Raw genomic sequence first — 24,419 nt, 5'->3', positions numbered from 1 at the left:
TGCCCAATACCTTCTAGAAGAGCCTGGAAGAGCACAGGGCACAGGTTTGTGGGGGATGGGAACTCTTTGCTCCTCTCTCCTTCCTCCCTGTGGTGTCTGTCAACTGATCAAGGATGGAGCTAGGGAAAGGGAGCCAGAAGAGGCCTCCAGAACATAAGGAACAGATCCAGGAGGATGGAAGGAAAGGGTGGAGGGGGAAAAGATAAAGTGATCCTAGCTCAGTGATGCTGGGACAGCCTAAATGATGTGGAGAGAGTCTAGCTGAGGAGGGATGAGAGCTCAGTCAGTTCAGAGGGCAGGATATACAGGGACAAGAGCTGCAGGCTGGGAGACAGAACCCCTGGATGTCGGTGCCAACTCTGTTTCCCTTCCTCTAGACCTCAGTTTCCTCATCCAATGGGGATGATGATATTCAGGACCTACCTCACTAGTCTTGACAGGAAAGCACTTGGTAAACCTTCCTGGGCTTTAGAAATGGGAATGTCCAAACTGGAAAACCAGAGAGGGGGAGAGGACCTGCCCACAGTCGCAGAGTCATTCATCCACTTACCTGAGATCCAGGTTACTGAACTCCCAGAGGAAGACTCTCTTGTGCCATGTCATGCTGTGGTCCTGTTAGCTAGGAATAGTTTGGGGGATGCAGGGGAGCCTCCAGGGCTGTGTTCACCTAGGGAAGCTGGGGATATGTTCTTCCCATGCCCCTAGTGTCTCTCCTGATCTCCTGTCCCATGTCACCAATTACTTTTGGATATTTTGAGCTAGGTGCCCCATAGGCATCTCAAACTTAACATGTAAAAAACAGAATCTATCTTTCCCCACAAAACCCTCCCTCTCCTCTTTCAAATTCACCTGTTAATGGTAGAAGGCATCACTACTTGTCATCTAAGCTCACCATCTCTAGATCATCTTTGACACCTCACTCTCATCCCACGTATCTAATCTGTCTTGAAATCTTGCTTCTCCCTTCCCAGCATCCCTCTTCTGCCCTCCACTCACCCAGCCACAATCCCAGGTCAGGCCCTCACTTGGACTCTTGCAATAGCTTTCTATTTGGACTCTGCCTGGAGTCTTTAATCCAATCTATGTTTTCTATTATTTCCCTATTTTCCTTTAGGAACAAGTACAAAATTCTCTGGCATCCAAAGCCCTTCATAAATTGGCTCCAGCCAACTTCTGAAGCCTCATTTTACAGGCCTCCGTCACACACACACTCTCACTCATACACTCTCCCCACCCCACCCTTTGCAGTCCAGCCAGGCACAATAGTGTTGGGGATCTCCAACTATCAAGACAGATGTTGTAGGTCTCTACCACAATAAAATGGCTAATGTCTTCTTGACTGCCATAATTTTAATTTCAACAACTTGGACTCAGTCAAAAGGCTGCACCCAAAGACCCAGAAGGCCACATGTGGCCTCAAGGCCTCCCCACCCCTAGACCAGCATTTCAGACAAACTCTAATGGGGTACATGACTTAGACCTAAAAAGTGACGTGAATAACAGAAGACAGATGTCAAGCAGGGCATCTTTCACCTTACCCAAAGCAAGGCCTTTCACCTTTGTCAGCACATTCCATTTCCTGCTGCCACCCGTCTGATTCTTAAACCTGGATGTGAGGAACCTCTGGTACAAAGAGGAATGACTTACCTTTGACCGCAGATCTTCCATCTCCTGCTTTGCCCTTTTCTGCCTAATCTCCAGCCTTCAGAGAAAGAGGAGTAGTGAAGCAGGGGCTCCCACCTGACCATCTGACTGTATGCCTACCATCTCATACTGTGCTTTTCTCTAGGCTCATCTCCAGCCTCCTTTGGGAAGATGTGTGGTGCTTTCAACTCAAGGATGAACATTTTCACACTTGGCCGTACCCATCATATCCCAGTGATTTGGGTGCCTGGGAGGCCATCATTCAAACCCCATTCCCTTCCTCTCCCCATCCTCAGATTCTTTAATCCCATCCCCCTCAATCCTCCCACCCCAAAGTTCCAACCAAATACCACTCACTTCTTCCATTGTGCCCTCTGCAATGCCCGTTCCATAGGCAACAAACTTCTCTTCATCCTAAATCTTTCTTTCCTAGACCTCCCATCTTCTACTTGTTACGGAATCTGATGACATTAGCTCCATGGCCTCTCTTTACAGAAATTTCACTCATTTCTCGCAGTCACTCGTTGAGGTGGGGGAGCTGGAATACTACTTTCTCCCTATTTCTACTTCCAGGTTCTCTCCTTACCTCCACTACATAATAATAACAGCAAACATATACTGCTTACTATGTGCCAGTCACTGTGTTAAGTAACCTCTTTGCAATTATCTGACTTGTAATCTCTTCTCCTTTGAGATTTATACTGTTTATATCTACACCCAATCAAAATCCTGGTAACTGTTGTCTACAGACCTCTAGGATAATCTCCTTCCTTCTTCAATGAGATTGGTATATGACTCACAATTTTTCTCTCTTCCTCAACTCCTGCCCTCATACTAGGGGACTTCAATATACATCCTCCTTCCAACACCTTAACTACTCAATTCCTCAGCCTACTCACTTCCTATGACCTTCTCCATCCCACCTGTGCATAGATATGGTCATACTGTGACTGTAGAATGGTGAGCTCCAATTAAGAGCTGACATCAGGTAAGGATCTTCTCTCTCTCTCACCCTTTGCATCTCTTGTCAGATAATGAGATTGTAATGGACTATTATCGTACTATAAGAAACAAGCAGGATGGTTAAAAAATAAACTGGAAAGACATGAACTGATACTGAGTGAAGTGAGCAGAACCAGGAGAACACTGTACACAGTAACAGCATCAGTGTGATGACCATCTTTGAAAGACTTCACTCTTCTCAGCAACACAATAATCTAAGACAATTCCAAAAGACTTATGATGGAAAATGCTCACTACATCCAGAGAAAGAACTATGGAGTCTGAATGCATATCGAAGCATATTATTTTATCTTTTGGGATTTACTTCTCCTGTTTTTTCCCTTTTGTTCTCATTCTTCTCTCACAACATGACTAATGTGAAAATATGTTTAATATGATCAATCATATATAGCCTATATCAGGTTGCATGTCATCTTGGGGAGAGGGGGATACTTAAAATCTCATAAAAGTGAATGTTGAAAATTAAAAAATATTTCTAAAAATTTTAAAAAATAAACTCCATCCCTCCCTCCCCCCCAAAAGTGAAGCTCCTGCTTCTTTTAATGTCTGGTGATTTGGATGTGGTTAAAAACATAATGATGATTAGTATATCTTAAAATTACACAAATCATAATGCTGACATAAGAATATGTCTAATTCAGTAACTGGGGACCTTCTCTACACAGAGAAAGCTTCAACATGATAAATAAAACTAAATGCTTGAAAAAAAGAATGAAATATATTTGTGGATATGGCCAGTATGGGAATTTGTTTTGCTTGGCTACACACACACACACACACACACACACACACACACACACACACGCACACCTGTATTGAGGGAAGACTAGTACCTCTGGTGTTCGGGTTGCTGGGCCTTTTTCAGGACTGCTGTCTATCTTGTGTGTCCACTTGATCCACTTAATTCTTACTTGCAACTCCAAGAAGCTATAGCATGTGCAGTAGCCGCCCTCTGGTAAACCATTTTGGCAGCCAGGCCAAGGGAAGGTGAGAGTAACTGAGGGGTCTCAAAACTCTCAGTGAGTTAGGGGGGTGTCTACCCTGACCATTTGAAGACTTCCCTGGTGGAATGGGCAGATAAGAACAATTTCTTCCAATGTCCATGAAGGCAGCTGAAGCAGGTGCTGTGGAGCACTTAGAGTTTGGTCAAACATCAAAGACACCAAGGTCATCCATTGAATCCTGGGCTATCACCAGTCATCTTGATTTTGTCTTGCCGCTGGACTTGGATGATTCTGGAAGAGAGAGGCCAGTGACTTCACAAAACTCTGCCTCACTTAAATCCAATTTATGCACGAGTCAAAAGACATTGCCCATACCATTTTACTATTTTTACTTACCTCAAAGTCCTGTGGCAACAAACAAATGTGAGAGATTGCTAAAACTTAGAGTAAAGTTAGGTTTCCACAGAATAATTGTGTCACCTTGAAAATGAAGTGAGTAAAAATTAACCAGGGCAGGTGGGCCCAGCCAATCAGAAAACAATTAGTGGTATTGTGAAAAGCACAGACCCAGGATATCAGCAGAACTGGTTTAAACCAGCCAGATAACAGCTAGGGTGGAAGACAGAACTGGGTCAAATTGATACTATGCATGCTTAATTGGCTAATTGCATAATATCTTACACACCCACAGGGAGGATTTTTCTGCCATTTTTTAACCTGGGATGTATGAAGAGGGAGGGGGACATGCTTACACATATCAAGGTGAAAACATATCAGGGGCATATTTAGAAAAGTGTAACCCTAAAGGGAGCAGACCAATCCATTCACTGAGTGGGGGAATGTGCCAGATTAACACTATAAAGCTGATCTCACTTTTGTATCCAGCACTCCCTCTTCCTAAAGAACAGCAGAGTCTGCTTCTGACCAGAAACTTTTTTCCAATTCCTTTGGATTCTTCTATAATAAATTGTCCTTGATACCTGAATTTCATTGTCAAGCATGTTTCTAACACAAGTGATGAAGCAGCAGATGAGGATACACTGGGAGCTGTGTTCACAACCCTGTACCCAGGCAGCCCGGGGCATAGAGTCATTTTCTTCCTGGAAGCAGCAGTGGAATTCAGCAGCTCTTGGGTCTCTGAGCAGCCTTTTTAAAAGGACCACATTGCTTACCTCCTGGTGTGAGGAAGGGGCTAGAAAAGATGCTTGTTTTACCCAACCCTGGCCTGCTTACTGTGGCAGGGGGAGATGCCACCCTGGGTCAAAACACACAAAAAACCGCAAAAATTTCTGCAAAGATAATTCCACTCAGCCTCATTACATGGAATGCACACATGTTTTTTGGACAACACTGTGCAACCATGAAACCATCACAGTTTTCGCAATCTGAACTAAACTAGTCCACAAGGTTGTATGCTAACAAAAGGAATGAACATCAGGCTCATGACCATGTGCTTGCCATTTGCAGGAAAGCTCCATGCCGCCATCATCAATGCCACTGGAACTTAGAGAGTAGAGGGTGATATGGATAGAGTGGTGAGAGATTTGAGGCAAGAAGACCAACCAGCAGGCTCTTGCAATAATCCCAGCAAGAGGTGATGAGGACCTGAACCAGGGTGGTGGCTGTGTGAGTGGAGAGAAGGGATCAGATTTAAGAAGTATTGAGAAAATAGATATGTAAGGCAGGCTTGTCAGGACACCTCCAAATTAGGCAATGATGGGGCAGGGAATTTTCAGCATTCCCAGACAAGCCCAGGTTACAGATGCAACAAGACATGGGCAACTGATTGGGTGTGTGGGGTGAGAGAGTGAGATGTTAAGGATGACACAAGATTGCAGACCTAGTTGACTGGGAGGATTTTGGAACCCTCTTGAGTGCAGACATGAGCTCTACCCTGCCTGTACTTCCCAATTACATATGCCAGAGCTTTCCTTTTTTTCACAAGGAACCAGATAATGAAGTGGCACACTAGTAAATTACGATGACTTCTGGTGCCCAGCGCTGCTTGACATACCAGTGATCCTTTGCAAAGGAAACCTTAGTTAACCTTGGAGATGTCTGCAACCATTGAGACCAGTCTCGACCAGCTCAGAGAGAAAAGCAACATCTTGACTTCTGACATATCTAAACAGCAGCAGTCCTCCTGCTTTGTGATCTATTGTATTTATAGATATCTTCTCTCTAGACTCCCACTTCCTGCCTGACTTCCCAATCTATTGTGTTTCTCCCTTATGTGTTGGCAACCAAAAATGGACTCCTTGGCACTTAGTCAACAAGTGCCCTTGACTAGTTTGGCTTTTTCCCCTGAACTGAATGCTGTTTGTATGTTGGACTGGAGTAAGCTTGTCGGCCCCTTCACCTTGCTTCCCTTGCTTAAGCTGATGGAAAGAACCTGTACTTTCCTGGTCAACCCCTTCACCTTGCTGAAGCAGATTGAAAGAACCTGTGCTTTCCCCGGTGTACCTTACACCCCCGCAGAAGCTGGATGGTTAAAAACAGCTTCTGTTGGAGCCAGAGGCTGCTATAGCTACAGTCACAGCCAAAGCTGAAGCTGAAGCAGGAGCTGCCAGTAGCAGAGCTGACCTACGGGAGGAAGCTGAACAAGGACTTGAGGCCAGCGGGTAATCTTTTTACCATAGAGGGGGAAGCATGATTTTGTTTTACACCATCATGCTTCTCTGTAGCCTCCTGATTACTCTTGTGAGGCGTACTTATTGGGCCTGGAAGCTTTTGATCAATATGTCAAAATGGGGATGCTGGTTCATGGGTTGGTTACTGTGGAGCCTAAATATATGCTTTGATTCTTCTGCCTCCTACTTTGAGAGTTTCTTATATCCAGCGGTTCCAAACCTTTCAGACATATATATGATCCTCTTTGAGATTATAAACTCTGCCCTCCTAATACATTTGGCGATGAGGATGGGATCGCTAGGTATAAGATCTCTGTTTAGAAGCAGAAGAATTTCAGAGGAAGAGATGAATATCCCAGGGTGGGAGGATCCATTTTATTCCTCCCTAGCAAAAGAATTGGCTAAAAAAGCTGGACCCTGTGAAAACTGGGAACCAAGGCTACAGAGAGGAGATCCTAAGGATTTGGAAAGGTGTTTACAAGAAGTTGGGATTCAGTCAGGGGCATCACTATCTAGGCAAAGCTGGATAGTGTTATCAGCCTACCGGCTAGTGTACAAAAGATTGAGATTAAGTGAAAGAGATGGGGGCACTTCTACCCCACGGCAAGAAGGGGAATCTCAGATAGCATGTGAACAAACTGACTCAAATGAGAACTTTTCTATTAATGTGGCTAGGAGCAACAGGAGACCAAATAAGCCCAGAGTGCATTCCAACCCAGCCCAGACTGAGCCTGACTGCCTGCTTTGTCCTTGCCATGGTGGCAGGGGAAGTGAGTGGGGGGAAAATGAGACAATGTTAGGGGCTGAGGCACAAAACACTACTAGGGTTCAGGACGTCCCTCACACAGAGAATGGGAGATGGTTAAATGATCAGACAAGGGCTTGACTCATACAAAGGAGGAAGACAGAAACCCGAGGTGAAGATTCAGTTACAAGGGAAATTCAGGAAGATTTCTCACCACAAGAGGTCACAGATATTTTGAGTAGATTCAGCCAAAGAATAGGAGAACCATTAATATCTTGGATGGTAAGACTCAGTGATCAAGGGACCAGTGGAACATCAGTAGATAGGACAGACTGTATGAGATTCATAGGTATCACCCATGATCCTCTAGTTCAACAAGCTTTTAGGGAACATCATCAGCAAGGAGATGGTGATAGCAGGACTACTCTGTTGGCGTTAGCCACTGTGGGATGCAATAAGAGATATGCTACTGATTCTATGTGGCCCACTGAGCACAGACCCTGGTATTCACTTAGAGATTGTATCATGAGACTAAAGGAGGAGGTAATGAAGACTGCTATCATGATAGGAACTGCAGACAAATATTACAATGATCCAATGAGACTGCCTCATAGGAATTTAATAATTAGGACAGCTCCCCCTGCTTATAAACAACTAATTTTGAATTTATTACTTGGGGAAGTAGGGAGCCATCTTACAACAGTGATAAATAAGATTTTACAGTTACATGACTTAGGTGACTGGGGAAGGGATAGATCTCCTCGAGAGAGAAGGGTGAATAACCAGCAAACTTGGCGCCAAAAGAGAGTAACAAGGAAAGAAATGTTTACTGCTCTATTGAGAGCAGGGGTAGGTTTTGAAATGATAGATGGCATTCCAACCAATGAATTGTACAGAATGTACCTGGATAAAGGACTTGATAACAGGAGAGATAGGGAAATAAGAACTGCTCCTGCAAATGCTACAGACGTTGAACCTTCATACCCAAGTGAATCACATGAAAGGGAATACTAGGGAACAGGCTGAGCCCCAGTCCAAATTAAGGAAATACACAGGCTGGATTGCAGACTTCACATTAACTTGACCATATATTGGAAAAATGGGTCAAGTACGGTAACTGAGGCATTAATAGATACTGGGGCCGAGGCCACCCTTATTTATGGAAATCCAGACAATTTCAGCCATGGAACTCCTATTACCATTACAGGACTAGGAGGGACTGAAATATCAGCCAGGCAAGTTAAATTAATGATGAAAATTGGACAGTTGCCCAAGAAAGAATATAGTGTGGTTATTGTGCCTATTCCCAAATACATCATTAGAATAGACATATTGAAGGGTATGACCTTAAATTTACCTGAAGAGAAATACCAATTTGCTGTGAGGAAAATGGGTATTAATGCAGTCTTAGTGGGGAAAATCAAGATGGATCCAATCACTTTGCCCGAACCTTCTAAAATAATTACTTTGAGGCAATATCGTGTGCCAGGTGGGCAAGATGAAATTGCCAACACACCTTAACCCCTACTTGGTACATATAAATACCTTGCCCTTTTCCCACTGCCGTTTGAGCAGCTGAGAAATTGTCTCCCTGCTCCAGCTTGCAAGCTTCATCTTCTCAGGCAATAAACGTAGCAATAATCTTTGTAAACTGTGAGCAGATTCTGCCTCATTCCAAGTCCCTCTTTTTGGACCTGGGTTTTCTTTCATTTTAGCAGTTCAGAGGGAGTACTTCTTTGAACAGTTATGGTGTCAGAAGCAGCACAAGCTGAGGACCTTTTCCCACAATCCACATTTGGATAGGGGCATCTGCCACTGGCTTTGGGTGACTGGCCCAAGCCCCCTCCCTCTGGTGCTTGGTGAGTAACTGTCCCTACCTGGATCCCCAGACTCCCATGCTTGGTTGAGACCTTATCTGTCTTTCTTGTTTGAGACTCTGTTGGGCCACTCTAGAGACCCTCTTTATGAGTTGTCTGCCAGGTAAGAGATCTTTCTGGTTTAATCTCTTTCTTGAGAATCTGGTTTAGTCTCTTGAGACTCTGGTTCAGTCTCTCTCTTGAGAGTCTGGTACTCTTTTATTTCAGTTATGGGTAATGGAAGGAAGGACCCTGGTTTGGGAGAACTCTCAGGTAAGGTACTCTATAACTTAGTTAAGGCAGACTGAGATTTGAGCCCTCGGTGTCCTTCCAGATTCTGACTTGGTGGGTGAAGCAGGCAAAAAGTGACCAAAGATGATTTTCATTATTGTTGCTAACCTGGGGAACTTATTAAATAAATGATATTAAGAAGCACCTTGATAATGCTGGCAAGAAAGTTAAATATCCAAAATTTTAGTCAGATGCACATTTTAAATGTAATTTGTTGATTTATAGCCTAGGTAAAGATGAGAACCTTGGAATGGCAATTGCCCTCTGTATCACAGGAAAAAGAACAGAGAAAGGTTCTCTCTCTCTCTCTCTCTCTCTCTCTCTCTCTCTCTCTCCCTCCTCCCCACCTCCCGTGTGTGTGTGTGTGTGTGTGTGTGTCTCCCTCCCTCCTTTCCTGAAAGCATGGGTCAGAGGAACAGGAGAGAGGTAAAGGAGGAAAAACTCAGTGAAGCAAAGATTACTTTGGATATGATTGATAAAGGAAATGTCAGATCAGAATATTCAAAAAATAAAATAAAGATAAAATTTTGGATTGACATTCTTTAGAATTTTTTTTAAGGGAGGTAAGAACAAGTCATTAACAGAATGACTTTTTTACAACTTGAGGAGAAAGGTCATCTTACCGAAAAGAGAAAAACAAGCTTTGAAGAAGTATTAGAGAAGATTCTAGGAAGATGGCAGAGTAGGTCAGAAAATTCCAAGCTCTCCAGATTTCCCCCACAAACAAGATAATAATAGCGCCTCAGGGAAAAGAGAGAGCTTGAAATAAATGAGCAGAGGCAGAACAGTGGTCCTCCTGGCACAATCAGAGATTTGAAGAAAAATCCCAGGATGAGATTTAGTCAACGTTAGGAGTAAACACCTCCAGGTTAGGTCGGCTTAAACAACAAGTAGTAAACCCTGGTGTTAGCTGGTTTGGGAGGGAGGCTGCCTCACCCCCAGCCACATGAAGTTTTACCTCTGGGACAGTGAGGGAAGTTGGACATCCAAGCCAGGGAAGATTGAGGTAACATCTGCTGATAAGGAATGCCAGACCAAGCTGTACTGCAGAGAGGTGGCTGGGGGTGAGAAGGAATCAGCACAAGCCTGGTAAGTGCAGAATAGGGGTGGGATGCCACTGGCTGTGGGCATTTACAGGAGACTAGAGGTCTTGGTTTCAATTCCAGGCCAGAAGGGAGAACTGAAGGAGGATCTGAGGCCAGAGGCAACATCCCCCATACCCCAAGACTAGAGATGATTACAAAAACTAAGCTACTACAAATAAAAAAAAGTGCAGAGTCGAAGAAGAAAGAATCAAACCATAGACAGTTACTATAGGAATAGAGAAGACTGGGGTTCATCTTCAGAGGAGAATAAATTGGTCACCTGCCCAAAAAGAATTCATAGAAGACCTTAAAAAAGACTTTAAAAATCAAATGAGAGAGGGGAAAACTTAAAAAAAAATAAGAACAATCCAAGAAAAACCAAGAATATTATGAAAAGAAAGTCAACCAATTAGAAGAGGAGATCCAGAATCTTAAGGAAGAAAATGACTCCTGGGCAAGGGAAAGCCAGAGAAGTTATAAGAGATCAAAAGATAATAAATCACAATACAAAGAATTAAAAAATAGAAGAGAATGTGAAACGTCTCATAAGAAAAATAACTGATCTAGAGAACAGATCAAGAAGAGAAAACAAAAGAATAATCAGACTACCTGAAAGCTATTATCAGAAAAAAAGAATCTTGATACAATAATATAAGAAATAATTGAAGAAAATTGTCCTGAAGCATTAGAATAAGAGGCGAAAGTAGAAATAGAAAAAATTCACCAATCATCACCTTAAAGAGATCCTGTGAGTTAAAATCACAGGAATATCATAGTCAAATTCTGAAACCCCCCAGCTCAAGAATAAAATATTATGAGTGGCAAGAAAAAAAAAACCAATTTAAATATGGCAGTGCTGCAATTAGAATCACACAAGACCTAGCACTGGCAACACTAAAAGACCCCAGGTCTTGGAACACTATATATCAAAGAGCAAATGAACTGGGGTTCTGGCCAAAAATATCATACCCAGCAAAGCTAAGTATAATCCTGAATGGAAAAAAAATAGATATTTAATGAATTGTCAGACTTTCAAGATTTTGTTTTAAAAAAAAACACAAATAACCTGAACTTAATACAAGATCTGACATACAAGAGCCAAGAGAAATATAAGGTACATACCAAAGACTAATTACAAGGGACTCAATAAGGACAGACTGTTTACTGTATGTGTACATATGTCTAAGATTGTTATTAGTAATTGGGTAGTTCGAAAGAAAGTTTGGGGGTAGACCCGAGCATGACAGAATTGTAAAAAGTAAAATCATTTAGGAAAATGTAAAAAGTAATTCTCTTATACAAGTGAGGTGCAAGACAAAGAACTGACACAGGGGAATTAGATGTGGGAGGGGGGTTGATAGTTCTGGAACCCTGCTTTCATTTAGAATGGGTTTAAGTGGGAACAATACATATATATTTAGAATGGTATAAAAGTATAAAAATTCAGAAAGAAATAAGAGTCTGACGGGATAGGGAGGGAGGAAGGAAAAGGGAGGGATTTTTAGAGTCAAGGAAGAGGGAATAGGATAAGGGGAGGTATAGAAGGGGGTTTAGATTAATGGGAATGGGAGGATAAGGGAGGGATCCTTGGATGCGGGTAGGTTAAGTAATAGGAGGGCAAGGTAGTGGGTAGAAGTAAAGTAGAGGAATCAGGAGGGTTAGAAAATAAGAGATACACACAAACATGAAATAAAGATCAGGAGTAGAATTTTTTAGGGGAAAAAAGCAAGGGTAATAATCATTATCTCAGACAAAGTTAAAGCTAAAATAGATTCAATCAAAAGAAAAATAGGGAAACTAGACTATATGTCAGCCATATTCATCAACATTGTTTTAAACTATTTAAAATAACTAGACAGTATAGAGTTGGAATATTGCTGTAGTGTAGGAAATGATGAGTTGATGGACTTGGAAAAATTCGGAAAGACTCAAACTTATGACAAAAGAGGTAATCCACCCTCAGAGAAACAGAGGACAAATATGTATAGTACAATCTTAAATAGATGCACATGAATGCATATGTCTATATATGAGTATGACTATAGATATCTAAATATATGTCTATGTAAGTGTAGTATGTATGTGCAAAATATGTATATTTTGTGTGTGTATATGTATGTATATGCATGTGTGTATGAATCTATATGTATGTATATATGTGAATATGTATATGTGTATATATATGTGTGTGTCTGTACACACAAATATATAATATATCTGTGCTTTATCGTAGCCCTCTTTGGGGTTGGGCGGGGCAGGGGGGACAAAATAAAAAGTGCACAGCAGAGAACAAAAGAAAACTTAAAAGGAAGCAAAGAAAAGATGGACAGCTCTGAACACAATGCATAATATTTATCATATAGGCTTTCTTGAAATGAAAATTTATTGTATATTTTGAGTCCTCTTTTACATTCTGGGGTGCACATGGCAATACTTTTTCTTTTCTTATTTTATATTTAAGTTTTAACATTTATGTTTATATGTTTCTTTTTCTTTTCTTATTGTGTATTTAAGTTTAAAATTTTTAAAATTTTGAAAAAAAAGTGTGGGAACCTGGAAGGTGAAGTCTAATTTCATTTATTCAATAAACATTTATTAAATACTAACTATGGGTACTAGGTACTACAGATACACAGACAAAGACAGAATGAAGAAAAAATTAAAAAAAAACTGTTTCTTCCCTTGAGGAGCTTATATTCTCATGGGGCTGTTATGAAAATCAAATAAGATAATATATGTAACGTACTTTGCAAACATTGCTATATAAATATTAGCCATTATTGTCATTGTTATTATAGTATATTATATAGAAATTTTATTATGTAAAAATAATGTTGGGCCTGGGATCAGAAAGACCCATCCTACTGAGTTAGAATCTGGCCTCAGACACTTACTAGCTGTGTGACCCTGAACAAGTCACTTACCCCTGTGTACCTCAGTTTTCTCATCCATAAAAAGAGCTGGAGAGGGAAATGGCACATCTCTCCACTATCTTTGTCACAAAAACCCCAAATGGGGTCATGAAGAGTCAGACAGGACTGGAACAACTCAACAACAACAACAAAATGTCATTGCTGCTCTAGGCTATCCTAATGGTGACTCCAGCTACTAGGATTTGAGGGTGTGATAGGGATTGTGTTCAGTAATCCTTGAGAGCAGAGTTTTGGATGCTTCAGTCTGAACCCAGCTGTCTGGGTGGCAGATGAGGTCTTTCCTGGAAGTAAGGGCTTTTTGAGTTCTTAATTAGACTTTAATTAGAAGTTGTATTATTTTGAGAATTTAAGGTTCTATTTCTTTACCCCTATGGATCTGTGAGTGCCCCTTTGCCTCCCAACTCCTTGAGTTTAGTGGGACAGTGGATACAGTTAGCTTGAGGGGTTGCTTTGGAAAGGGACTAGGTCTTCTTTCTCCTCTTCAAGGTGGCCAGAAGAATGATCACCCTCACTCAGCAGGAACTTAACTTTGGACAAGGTAAAAGCTCTCAGTTTTTAGGGGACTCCTGCTAGAGAGTTGACAGCAGGCTGCTCTGGTGTTGGTGTCACTAGGTGGGATATTTGCCATGGCTTCTCACACAGTGTTACCTCAAAGTGTGTTTCTCTGACTCCAGTTGTGGCTGATTTTCCCTGTGAGTTCTTGGAAGTGGGCATGTATCTAATCCTCAATGTCCACAAGGTTACTCCTTTAGATCTTCTAGAAGAGAAAGAAATGCAATGTGCCCATCCAGATAGGGGATGGAGCTGTGAGGATATTATTGAGTATTATATTTAGTTCTCAGTCAACTCATTTTATGTAGGATGTAATTTGCTCTTGGTTGTAAGCCTATATCCTTTGACTTCTGGAATATTATATTCCAAGCTTTCTGCTCATTCAAAGTGGTGGTTGCAAAATTGTGTGTGATCTTGACAGTAGCTCTTCAGTACCTGAATTCTTCATGGATGCTTGCAGCATTTTGTCTGAGCCTTGGAACTCTGGACATTGGCTAAAATGTTCCTGGTAGTTTTAATTTTGAGGTTCCTTTTAGGAGGTTACCAGTGGATTATTTCTATTTTTACTTTGCCCTCTGATTCTAAGAGATCTTGGCAGGGTTTTTTTTTTTCAGATTTCTTGGTATATGATGACTTGACTTTTTTTCAGTCAAAGCTTTCAGGTAGTCCAATGGTTGTTAATTTTTTCTTCTCCATGAGTTTTCCGAGCCAGCTATTTTTGCTATGTGATACCTTACATTTTCATCCATTTTTCAGGGTTTTAACTTTGTTTTTAATACTTCTTGTTGTCTCATGGAGTCATTAACTTCTATTTGGTTGATTCTAGCATTCAGGGAGTTTGTTGCTTGGGCAAGGTTTTGTGTCTCTTGTGCCAAGTTATTAATTCCCTTTCCAATTCTTTGCTCCATAACTCTCATTATTTTTCTAGTTTCTTTCCCTCCATGCTCTCATTTCTTTTATAAAATCATTTCAAACTTTTTTTTAAACATGAAACTCTTGTTTATGTCTTCCAGGAATTCTAATTAAATCTGTGGCTAATCTGTGTTTTTCTTAAGACTTTTCTTGTAGATATTTTGGAATATTTGATAGTATTCCTGTCACCATAGTAACCTTTTTATGGTGAGATTCTTTTTTTGTTTGCTCATTCTTCCAGCCTACTTCCTAACTTTGGGCTTGATGTTAAGGCTAGGCTCTACTCATTCATGAGACAGTGAGTTCATTGCGGGCAGGGATTGTTTTGGCCTTGTTTTGTATCCCCAGTTCTCCTATTGCCTTCTGCTTTCAATGATACCCTCCTTCCCATCTTCCTTCTTCTTAGGAGCCCTTTCAAATCCCAGGTCAAAGGCATGCCCATGGAACTTAGGGTACTCATTAAACCCTCTTGACCAGGTGTGGGGTCACTTACCCTGAAGTCTCCATAGTCACTGTTCCTTGTGGTGGGGCCAAAGGCAGGTTACTTACATGGGCCTAAATGTGCCTCTCTGCAGCTTCCATTCATTACTCCTACTTAGGCATCCTCACTCTACTCTTGACTACCAGGGTAAGCATTCTCTTGAGTTCATAGTCATCTCTTTTCTTTGCTACCAGAGGTCCCACTCCTTGAAGATGCTTCCAGCAATTGTCTCTCTCTTTACCTGCAGAAGTAGGTGTCTCTCCTCCCTCAGCTATGCCACTGCAACTGACTCTCCAGCTGCTGTTTGAGATGGCTCCCTCTGGATGAGTTGCTTCACCACTAGCCACCAGGGATGATAGAAGGGTCAGGAAGATAAAGAAACCCTTTCCTACTTTGTAGAAGGGATTGAATTCTTCCTTTACTGCTGTTTCCTGAAATAACTGTCTCAAAGTGACAAGATTATGTTCTTTAAGAGTCACCTGGGGGCCCTGTCCAGGTGGTCTTCCAATGGTGATGTTCCCTTTCTGACTCACTCAAGAAACTTGTTCTCAACTCATAAAGGGATGGATGGTCTGGCATGGCTATATTTTTACAGTCAGTATTACATCTAAATGGCCTCTTTCCTATAATTAGGTCCAGAGCTTTCAAGGACCACCTCCTTTATGAGGAATTAAAATTCAAGAAAAATAGGAAAGCAGCAAGCACACTTAATGGCCCTCAATGAGCTCATCTCTAGGATCAAATACTGCCTGTTTCTCCATTGCTATGGTATCATTAATGTGGAAGCATAAGTGGACGGCACAGAATCAATGGCCATTTTGTATTTTTTGTAGGCAATTGGGGTTATATGACTTGCTCAAAATCACACAGCTAGTAAGTGTCCAAGGTTGGATTTGAACTCAAGTCTTCCTGATTCCAGGGCCATTGTTCCATCACTGCACCACCTAGCTGCCCCTTCCATTTTGTATTTTAACATGGTCCTGGAAGACCATGGCCAAATGAGTCATCACTAAGCACCCAACCTGCTTCAATGAACAAACAATGTCTGTCACTAGGACCACACTAGTTCCATCTTGGCAGAACCTACTGTTGTAATCCATTGACTTGAAAAACTCAAGTCAACTGAGTTGCCTATATGACACAACACAGCATTTGGACAGGGCTTCTACCAAGAAATGTCATAATGAGTATTTTATGGTACAGAACAAAGATGCCCAGCAGGGAGTTGGAAATGCAAGACTAGAGCTTGGGAGGCAGGACAAGATTGTAGATAAAGATTTTGAAGTCTTTTCCATAGATGTCTGTGGGGAGCCAACTATATCCTGTTTAGGCCTCTTAGACTTCTGCATGGCAGGGTCAATTGAAAATGGGCCTATGCACGGCAAGGCCAGTTTTAGGATAAGAAGACTTGGCAAAGAAAACCTGCCTTTGTACCTGACTACCCGCATGGGTGATGACAGAAATGTCTCAGTCTGGTTATCTATATCTATATGAAACATAAATGTTTCAATTTGGTTAGCCTTGAGTAAAAATAGCGTCTCACTCCTAGGAACAAGGAGATTAAAAAACTTAACCAATGCTTTATTGTACTCTTCTTTGAAGTCTGGATGACTCAGTAATTAACCTGTATAAAATACTGTCAGTAACTCCATTAAAATCAGTCTATTGCTTGACTATATGACTTGCCTATTCCCATGTCTTTGTCTTTTTGTGTCCATTACTTCATCATATATTCACGCCACTGCTGGCACAGTTGGCGCTGGGAACAGGGACCTGAAGTCCAGATGGAGTAACGTCTTACTGATATAGGCTCTGGAGCCGATTCACAAGGGGTAAGAGGATTAATTATCACTAGGCTTACTAAGGAACTATAGAAATTTTAGAGATTTAGAGAGTTAGAAGAGTAGATTTAGAAAAGTTAACTATGGGACAGATACAGTTTAAGGATAGGGATCTGTATCTGCAAGTATTAAGAAAAATTGTAACAGAACGAGGTTGTTGTATAACAGAAAAGCAAAAACAAGAAGGTACAATTGATTTAGAAAGATGACAGATTATTGAAAAACAAATGAGTAAAAGATTAAAGGAAGATGGACCAGAACACTTCCCAACGTCAGCCTCTTCCATATGGGACATTTTAAAAATATGTCTTACTCCAGAAGGAAAAGTTCCTATGGTACAAAGATCAGTTAAGCATGATATTGGGGTTGGGGGAGATCTTGTGAGCCTCAGCCCAGGGATGGATGACAATAACTCACTAGGGGATAGACTAGCTAATTGGGAGTTACCAAAGTAGAAAGGGAAAAGAAAAATGCCGGATTTCTAGAAATCCTTTTTGTGCATCCTGTCATTTTCTGTCTGTATCTGTTTTGTGTTATGTGTCTCTGTGTGAAGAGAGTATGTTATCTGACTTTTTGTTGTTGAAGTTGTTGAAATAAGAAAATGCTCTTTCTTTCTCCCTTCATTCCAATTCTGGCCAAATTTGGAAAGTGAAGAGAGATAAGAAAGAAAACAGGGATCTTTTCCCCTTAGAGTTAGGTGAAATGTGTTACTCCTAAATTTGATGCTTAAGATAAATCAGAATTTATTATGGTATTTGGCACTAAGGCAAATTCGGAAAATGCATAGATCTGAAAAAGAGACACTTCGAGTTTCCCAGTGTGGGGGGAGAAGGGACAAGGTGCCACTGGATCTTTTCCAGAGTCCCACTCACCTTGGCCAGAGGATTCAAGGTTCTCACTTTCAAAAAAGTTTTTAAGGAGTGAACACAGAAGTAAAATTTACTCGAGTTAAAATTAGAACTATTAAAATCTTTTCAGGGCTGCAATAAATGTTAGAGCAGCTAAAAATTCTTTAGCAGATTCTGTTAACCATAGATAATCTGATGAAGCATATGAAACCTTTTTCAAAATGATAATACACTTATGAATGTGAAGAAAATTCAGTTTAAATGACAAAAGATAAATATTTTTTCTATATCCCCCTCCAATCTATCTGTAAACTCCTTGGGGGGTTAAGAATTCCAGCTCAATGTCAGAAGTATATACAAAGATGTTTTATTTCTTGTGTGGTTAATAAGAATCACCATGAGACTAGTATAAGTAAAAAACTGGGAAAAGGACTTTAAAAAATCTAGAATGTACTTTCCCAATCTGTAGAATTAAGAACTTCAGTAATGATCTTATAAACAGAATTGGAAAATATTTAATAATATAAAGGTATTAAATCAATAGAGTTAATAAGTAGTTTTTTTTATGTGCAACTACAGAGATCCTTATGTGCAATTTAGTGACCCTCATTCCTATTTGAGTTTGAAACAAGTGCCTTAAAGCTTCCAAAATAGAGAAATAAAAGCAGAGAATGAGAGCCAATCTGAATATATCTGACCAGAAAGACTGTTACTGTATTCCTGAGAAACAAAATATACTTCTTAGAATAGGAATTATCTCAATAGATATTTCTAGCTTGCTGTGGTCTTCCTAAGTTTGCTACTTGGAAAGTTTAAAAAGTGATTCAGCTGTGAATATACAATAGAGAGTTGGCTCCTTTTCAAAATAATTGCCCTGCTTACTAGCTGCTTTTTCTTATTTAGGCCCTTTATTTTGTTGTTTTTTCACCTAAAGTCTCTATGTAAAGTAATTATAATAACATTGAAACTGCAAAAATCAAAATACATTTTGCAACAAAAGCTCTACTCCCTGTTCTCTACTTCGCTACTTTGTTGCCCTCTCATACCCCACTGACAACAGCCCTGGACCCCTGGAGGCCCTGACGTCCACACTTCTAGGCAAGCAGAGGAACCTCTACTCTCAAGCCCCCAACCCCTTGCTCCCACACCACCGGAACCTGGAATTTTTGCTCCAAATTTCCCAAAGCCCAGCAACCCCTATTAGGAAGTAAAGGTTCCTCAGGGACCCTCCTCAATGACTTCTCAGACTTTTAATTCAGGTGTTGGACTCTACAGCTTCCCAGCACTCCCTAGTCCTTAGTCCCCCTCTCCCTTCCCAAATCCCTGGCTCGCCCACCCCCAGTCCACAGCCAAGCTCTGCAACTGTGGGGAGAGAAGAAAAGCCTCTATGCTTGGTAAGCCCAATATATGTAACGATTTGGGAATGCAATTAATGTCATCTGAAATTTTTCGGTTTGTATTATTATTGTACTTCTAAATTGTAGTAAAATTCTCCTATATTGTAAAACTTGAGTGAATGTTGTGAGCTAAAATTAGTGTTAGACAAAGCAATTTTTAATCTGAAATTTTGTTGAAACTAAAAAACGAAAACAATTGTGTAAAACTGGTTAAGTTACTTCCTCAGCTTTGCGAACCCTGTCTTCTCATGTTTTATAATTGACATTTGGTAAACCAGGAATTCCTACCTTTACCTGTAGTTAACAGAATGTCACAGCTAAAACAATTCGGCCAGCACTTATGAAACTTGTAACATTGTTAACCAGGTTTTTTGGGATTACTGTCTTAACGTTAAAAACCAATAAAGTTCTAGAGAGATAGAAGGAATTATGTCCTCCCACCTTTGGGGCTAGATTCATGGGTAGGTTCTATTAAATCTAATATGGATATTAGCTATGGTAAAGATATTGGTTATTGTGAATTATTATTATTAATGTTCAATTAATTGTCAAACTCCTCTGCCTGGAGGGGAAACTGACCATACCTTGTTAGCAATGATTCAAATTCCTTAGGCTTCCTTTTTACCTGGGCCAAAAGAAGTAGTTAGAATATTAGCCCAGCACATTTTAAACCGACCTGCTTATAATAGTTGATTCCAAAGTGTTTGTAAAACTTTCCCAAGAAAAACGTGAATGGAACTTAGAAATGTATATTTGAATAATAAAAAGGTGCATATTGTTATTTGGCATTGAGAAATTTATTAACTATATAGCCCCAAGAAAATTCTATTTACTTTAGGTTTACTGTTCAATAAGGGGATGGTGGTGGAATTCATTCCCAGGGATATTACAAAGATCGCAAGATTATAAAGGTGCTTAGCACAATGCTTGTCATAAAATAAATGCTCTTTGAATATAGACTGTTTTAAGTTAAATATAATTGCTTCATATTCATTAATTTTATGTGGATTTTCTTCAATGTGAGGTGAATGATTCTCTGTATCAGGCAATTTGGGATCACATCTGACTGAGGTAAAGCCACTGGAATGGTAATTAATTGGTTTTGGTTTTGAAATTTAAATAAATAATAATTGTTTAGGATATTGTGGCATTTCTAAAATTTTCCTTATTGTATAACTTGGTGAGCAACTGTATCATCTGTGTTGTTAGAAAAGCAATTTCTTTTATAATCTAATTGTTGTTAGACTAAGAATTATACTGAGTTAGAAAACTTTTAAATCATTCTAATTGACCATGTCTTGTAATATTTTGTAGTGTTGTAATTTAAGAACTTATAAATTACCAGATTTTGTCTTCAATTGTTTTGCTATCATTTAGGAAATTTGTGAGATTGTTAATTAAGCTTAAGTCTAATATTTACAAAACTATGTTTAGTTTTCTTTTTTTTCCTCTTCAATTATGTGGAAAAGGTTTGGTGATCAAATTTAAGAATTGTTTAATACTTAGGAATTAATAATAATAATATCAGGATAAATTGTAAGCTGTTTTTGAGAAAGGGAAATATTTTTATGAAGAAAAGTTTTATAAAATCCTTTGCATGATTTTTAGAAAGCCTTGACCTTGAATAAGTGTGCTCAGAGAAAAGGCAAAAGATAGCAGACAGGCCCAAGGTTTTTCTATTAACCCCTTCCTGAGATCCATGTTACGGCTCCTTATTTTGTAAAATTGCCAAGACCCCTGTAAGCCATGTCTATGGGCTAGTTCATTAGCCCCAGAAGAGAATTTGTTTGATTTATGTAGGTCCTAAACAATGAACTTAGCTTGCTGAGAAGCCACAAGTTTGTGTACTATAGATAGAAAAGATTCTGACAATTGGCTTTTACACCAGGACAAGTTTAAATTTGAGAAGGAAAGATATTAAATGAAATCCCTTATGTATGTGAGTCCTGATAAATCTTCATTGCTTATTGCAGCTCTGTATCTGACTCTAAGCTGTGATTGGTCAAACTTACTGTTTAAGGCAAAAGGCACTTAGGACTATAATTTTGTTTTGAGTTTCAATTTGGATATAGTTATCTGCATTGAAGATCTGTAACTAAATCTGAGTTTAAACAAAGCAAGGATGTTTTATCCTATCATGTTGGGTATGTCACATGTCCCTGCTTTACCTTCTATAGCAAATTTCTGTGATCAGAACAAGTAGTTAGTATAAGATATAAGCTCTTTTGTGTTATCTTCCTAGGCAATCTAATCTTATTTTTATCCAGAACTAGAACACGTGCAGAAATTTATACAAACTGCTTAAGACTCATCTTAAGAAGTTCCCTTTGTTTAAAAAGGACTCTAAGAGCAGTATACAACATCTTTTTGACTAAGAAACTTTGTAATATCTAAGAATTCTGCAATAACTAGAAACTTTGTTACAACACTCTAGAATTAGTGTTACTTAAGGACTTTTTCACCAACTTAGTAAAGTTTTATGAGCAAGGGTAGAAATGCATGTGAGCCACTTAGGGCTCACTTTGTAAATGTTCCTTAAGCAGTGTGAGAATGTTATTTTGTTATTTGATTAATATCATGCTTGTCTAAAGTTTTGTTACAACTAATGATGCTAAAATAAAAAGGGGAGTTTTTGGCTTACTTTGTAAATGCCATCAAAGAAACATGGCATGACGAAAAGGTTAAGATTCTATATGCATTGTGTTAAAAATTGAGAATTTAATGTATTTATATATGTACTGAAGCCTGTTACTAATTCCTTAAGTGACATCTCATCCTCCTAGTGAGGAAATTAATAATGGGTATATGTCAAGTAAGATACTGGCTTCTGATGTGTATTTCTTGAAAATGACAATTGGCCATGGTTCAAATTTTGAGTTTGTAAATATGATCAGGGTTATAAAGATTAGAAATGGTAATTTAAAACTGTGCTAAGATCACTCTTGTAGGAGAATGGATAGAAAGCTGATTCCTATAAGAAGACAAGAAGAAGAAGAGGCTGTGCTGGAGATGGCTGGAACAAATACTAAGGACCAGAAGACTGCATTGACAATGTTCCCTGGCAGACAGCTGCGTAAGAAAAGACTTTTTGAATCTTAAAGAGACAATTGCATTTTTTATTTCTTTCTGAGTCTATGTATCTATATTCATACAGGGGACAGCCCCCTTTGATTTGTCCAGAGGGGGTAGCAAAAACAATTATCGGTATTTTCAAAAAATTTAACCCATTTAACAATGTATTTTTGACTATTTTCCATACACTACCTTGTATTCTTTGTTTGATCATACTGATTTTTTATCTGCCTTGTGTCCTTAGGATAATGAATGCTATGTTTAAGCCACTTAAAATTACAGAATAAAAAGGGGGGAGATGTGGGGAGCCAACTATATCCTGTTTAGGCCTCTTAGACCTCTGCAGGGCAGGGTCAATTGAAAATGGGCCTGTGCACGGCAAAGCCAGTTTTAGGATAAGAAGACTTAGCAAAGAGAACCTGCCTTTGTAGCTAATTACCCACATGGGTGATGACAGAAATGTTTCAGCTTGGTTATCTATATGTGAGAGAACATAAATGTTTCAATTTGGTTAGCCTTGAGTAAAAATAGCGTCTCACTCCTAGGAACAAGGAGATTAAAAACTTAATGAATGCTTTATTGTACTTTTCTTTGAAGTCTGGATAACTCAGTAATTAACCTGTATAAAATACCGTCAGTAACTCCATTAAAATCAGTCTATTGCTTGACTATACGACTCGCCTAGCCCCATGTCTTTGTCTTTTTGTGTCCATTACTTCATCATATATTCACAACCACTGCTGGCACAGAGGTCAGAGTCAGAATTTCTCTCCCCACCTTTAGCCCCCACCTCCTCTCCTAGATTCCATTCCCATCTCTGGCTCTCAGGTTCCTTATCTATAAAAGGCAGCAGAGGGATACTATGATCACTGAAGGTCCTTCCAGATCTCAGCCTGTAATTATAGATCATGGTAGAACTAGAAGAGACATCTGAAGTCAATTAGTTTAACTCCCTCATTCTTCAGTTGAGGAAAGTGAGGCTCAGGGGGTGACTTGCCCTGAATCCTTTGATTTAGGGTTGAAAAAACTCTTCCACAAACTAGTCCAATACCTTCCTTTTAAAGAAGAGGAAACTAAGGCTCCCAAAAAGGTGGAGTTGAAGCCCATACAGGCTGTATGTGAGCCCTAAGACAGATAAAGGAGAGAGAAAAGCTGAATCCCAAGGAAGAGAAACTTTTCAAGCAATGGCTAGAGGAAGAGAAACTAGAACAGGAGACCAAAAAGGAACTAGACAGGGAGAAGCAGCAGGACAGGAAAGTGAAAACCTAGAAAATATTTCTTTACTTTTTTATTGATATTTCTTTTTTACATCCTCTCCACTCCCAGATATATAGCTCTTCCTGCCCTCCATACACACACACACACAGACACACAAATGGAAGAATAAAATAGAAGGGGGAACAACGAGTTGAGTAAAACTAACCAATACATCAACTGAATGTGACAATCTATGTAGTATTCTACACCCATCGTCCCCCATCTGTGCAAAGAAGGAAGGGAAGAACATTTTCTCATCTCTCCTTGGTCTCTAGACTTCGTCATTATAGAATCTTTTTTTTCTTCACCCCATCTGGTGGAATCATATTCTTGCTGAAACCCCACTACCCCAGTCAAACTTCCCTAATTTGACTCCAATTGACCCCATCAAGTCTTATCTACTAGGGATTCTGAAGGAGGGAGAGGTTTCAAAACAGCTCCCCAAGGCCAGATGCCAGTGGAGGTATCCCAAGGCTTGGAGTCTGGGGAGGGGGGAAGACAGAGGAGTCAGAAATGTGGCCTTCAAGACACAACTGGAGGACCACAGGTAGCAGGGTCAAGTCAGATATAGGTGAATAGTCAGATTTGTGGGGGACAGTAACCATAGCTTCTAAAAATAGTATCCTTGGAGTGTGTAGCCCAAAGCCACATATCTCAGTCAGATCCATCTGTTTATAAGTTTAAAAAAAGAAGGCAAATAGATGCTTTTCCCTGCTGGGATCAGCCAGGACTAGAAACTCTGAGAGTGTCAAGACTGAGGGATGGGCTACTCCAATGGCAAGGTTTAACTCTTCCTAACCTTGGTTCTGGTTAAGGAGCTCTAGTCTCTGGATTCTAATTGTCAGGGAAGTGACTAGGAGGCATGATCTTTTTTTTTAATCTTCAAACAACCATGTGAGGTAGATGCT

The sequence above is a fragment of the Trichosurus vulpecula genome, chromosome 2 (assembly GCF_011100635.1).
Source record: "Trichosurus vulpecula isolate mTriVul1 chromosome 2, mTriVul1.pri, whole genome shotgun sequence".
NCBI classification, from domain to species: domain Eukaryota; kingdom Metazoa; phylum Chordata; class Mammalia; order Diprotodontia; family Phalangeridae; genus Trichosurus; species Trichosurus vulpecula.
Note: the sequence above shows the minus strand (reverse complement) of the source record.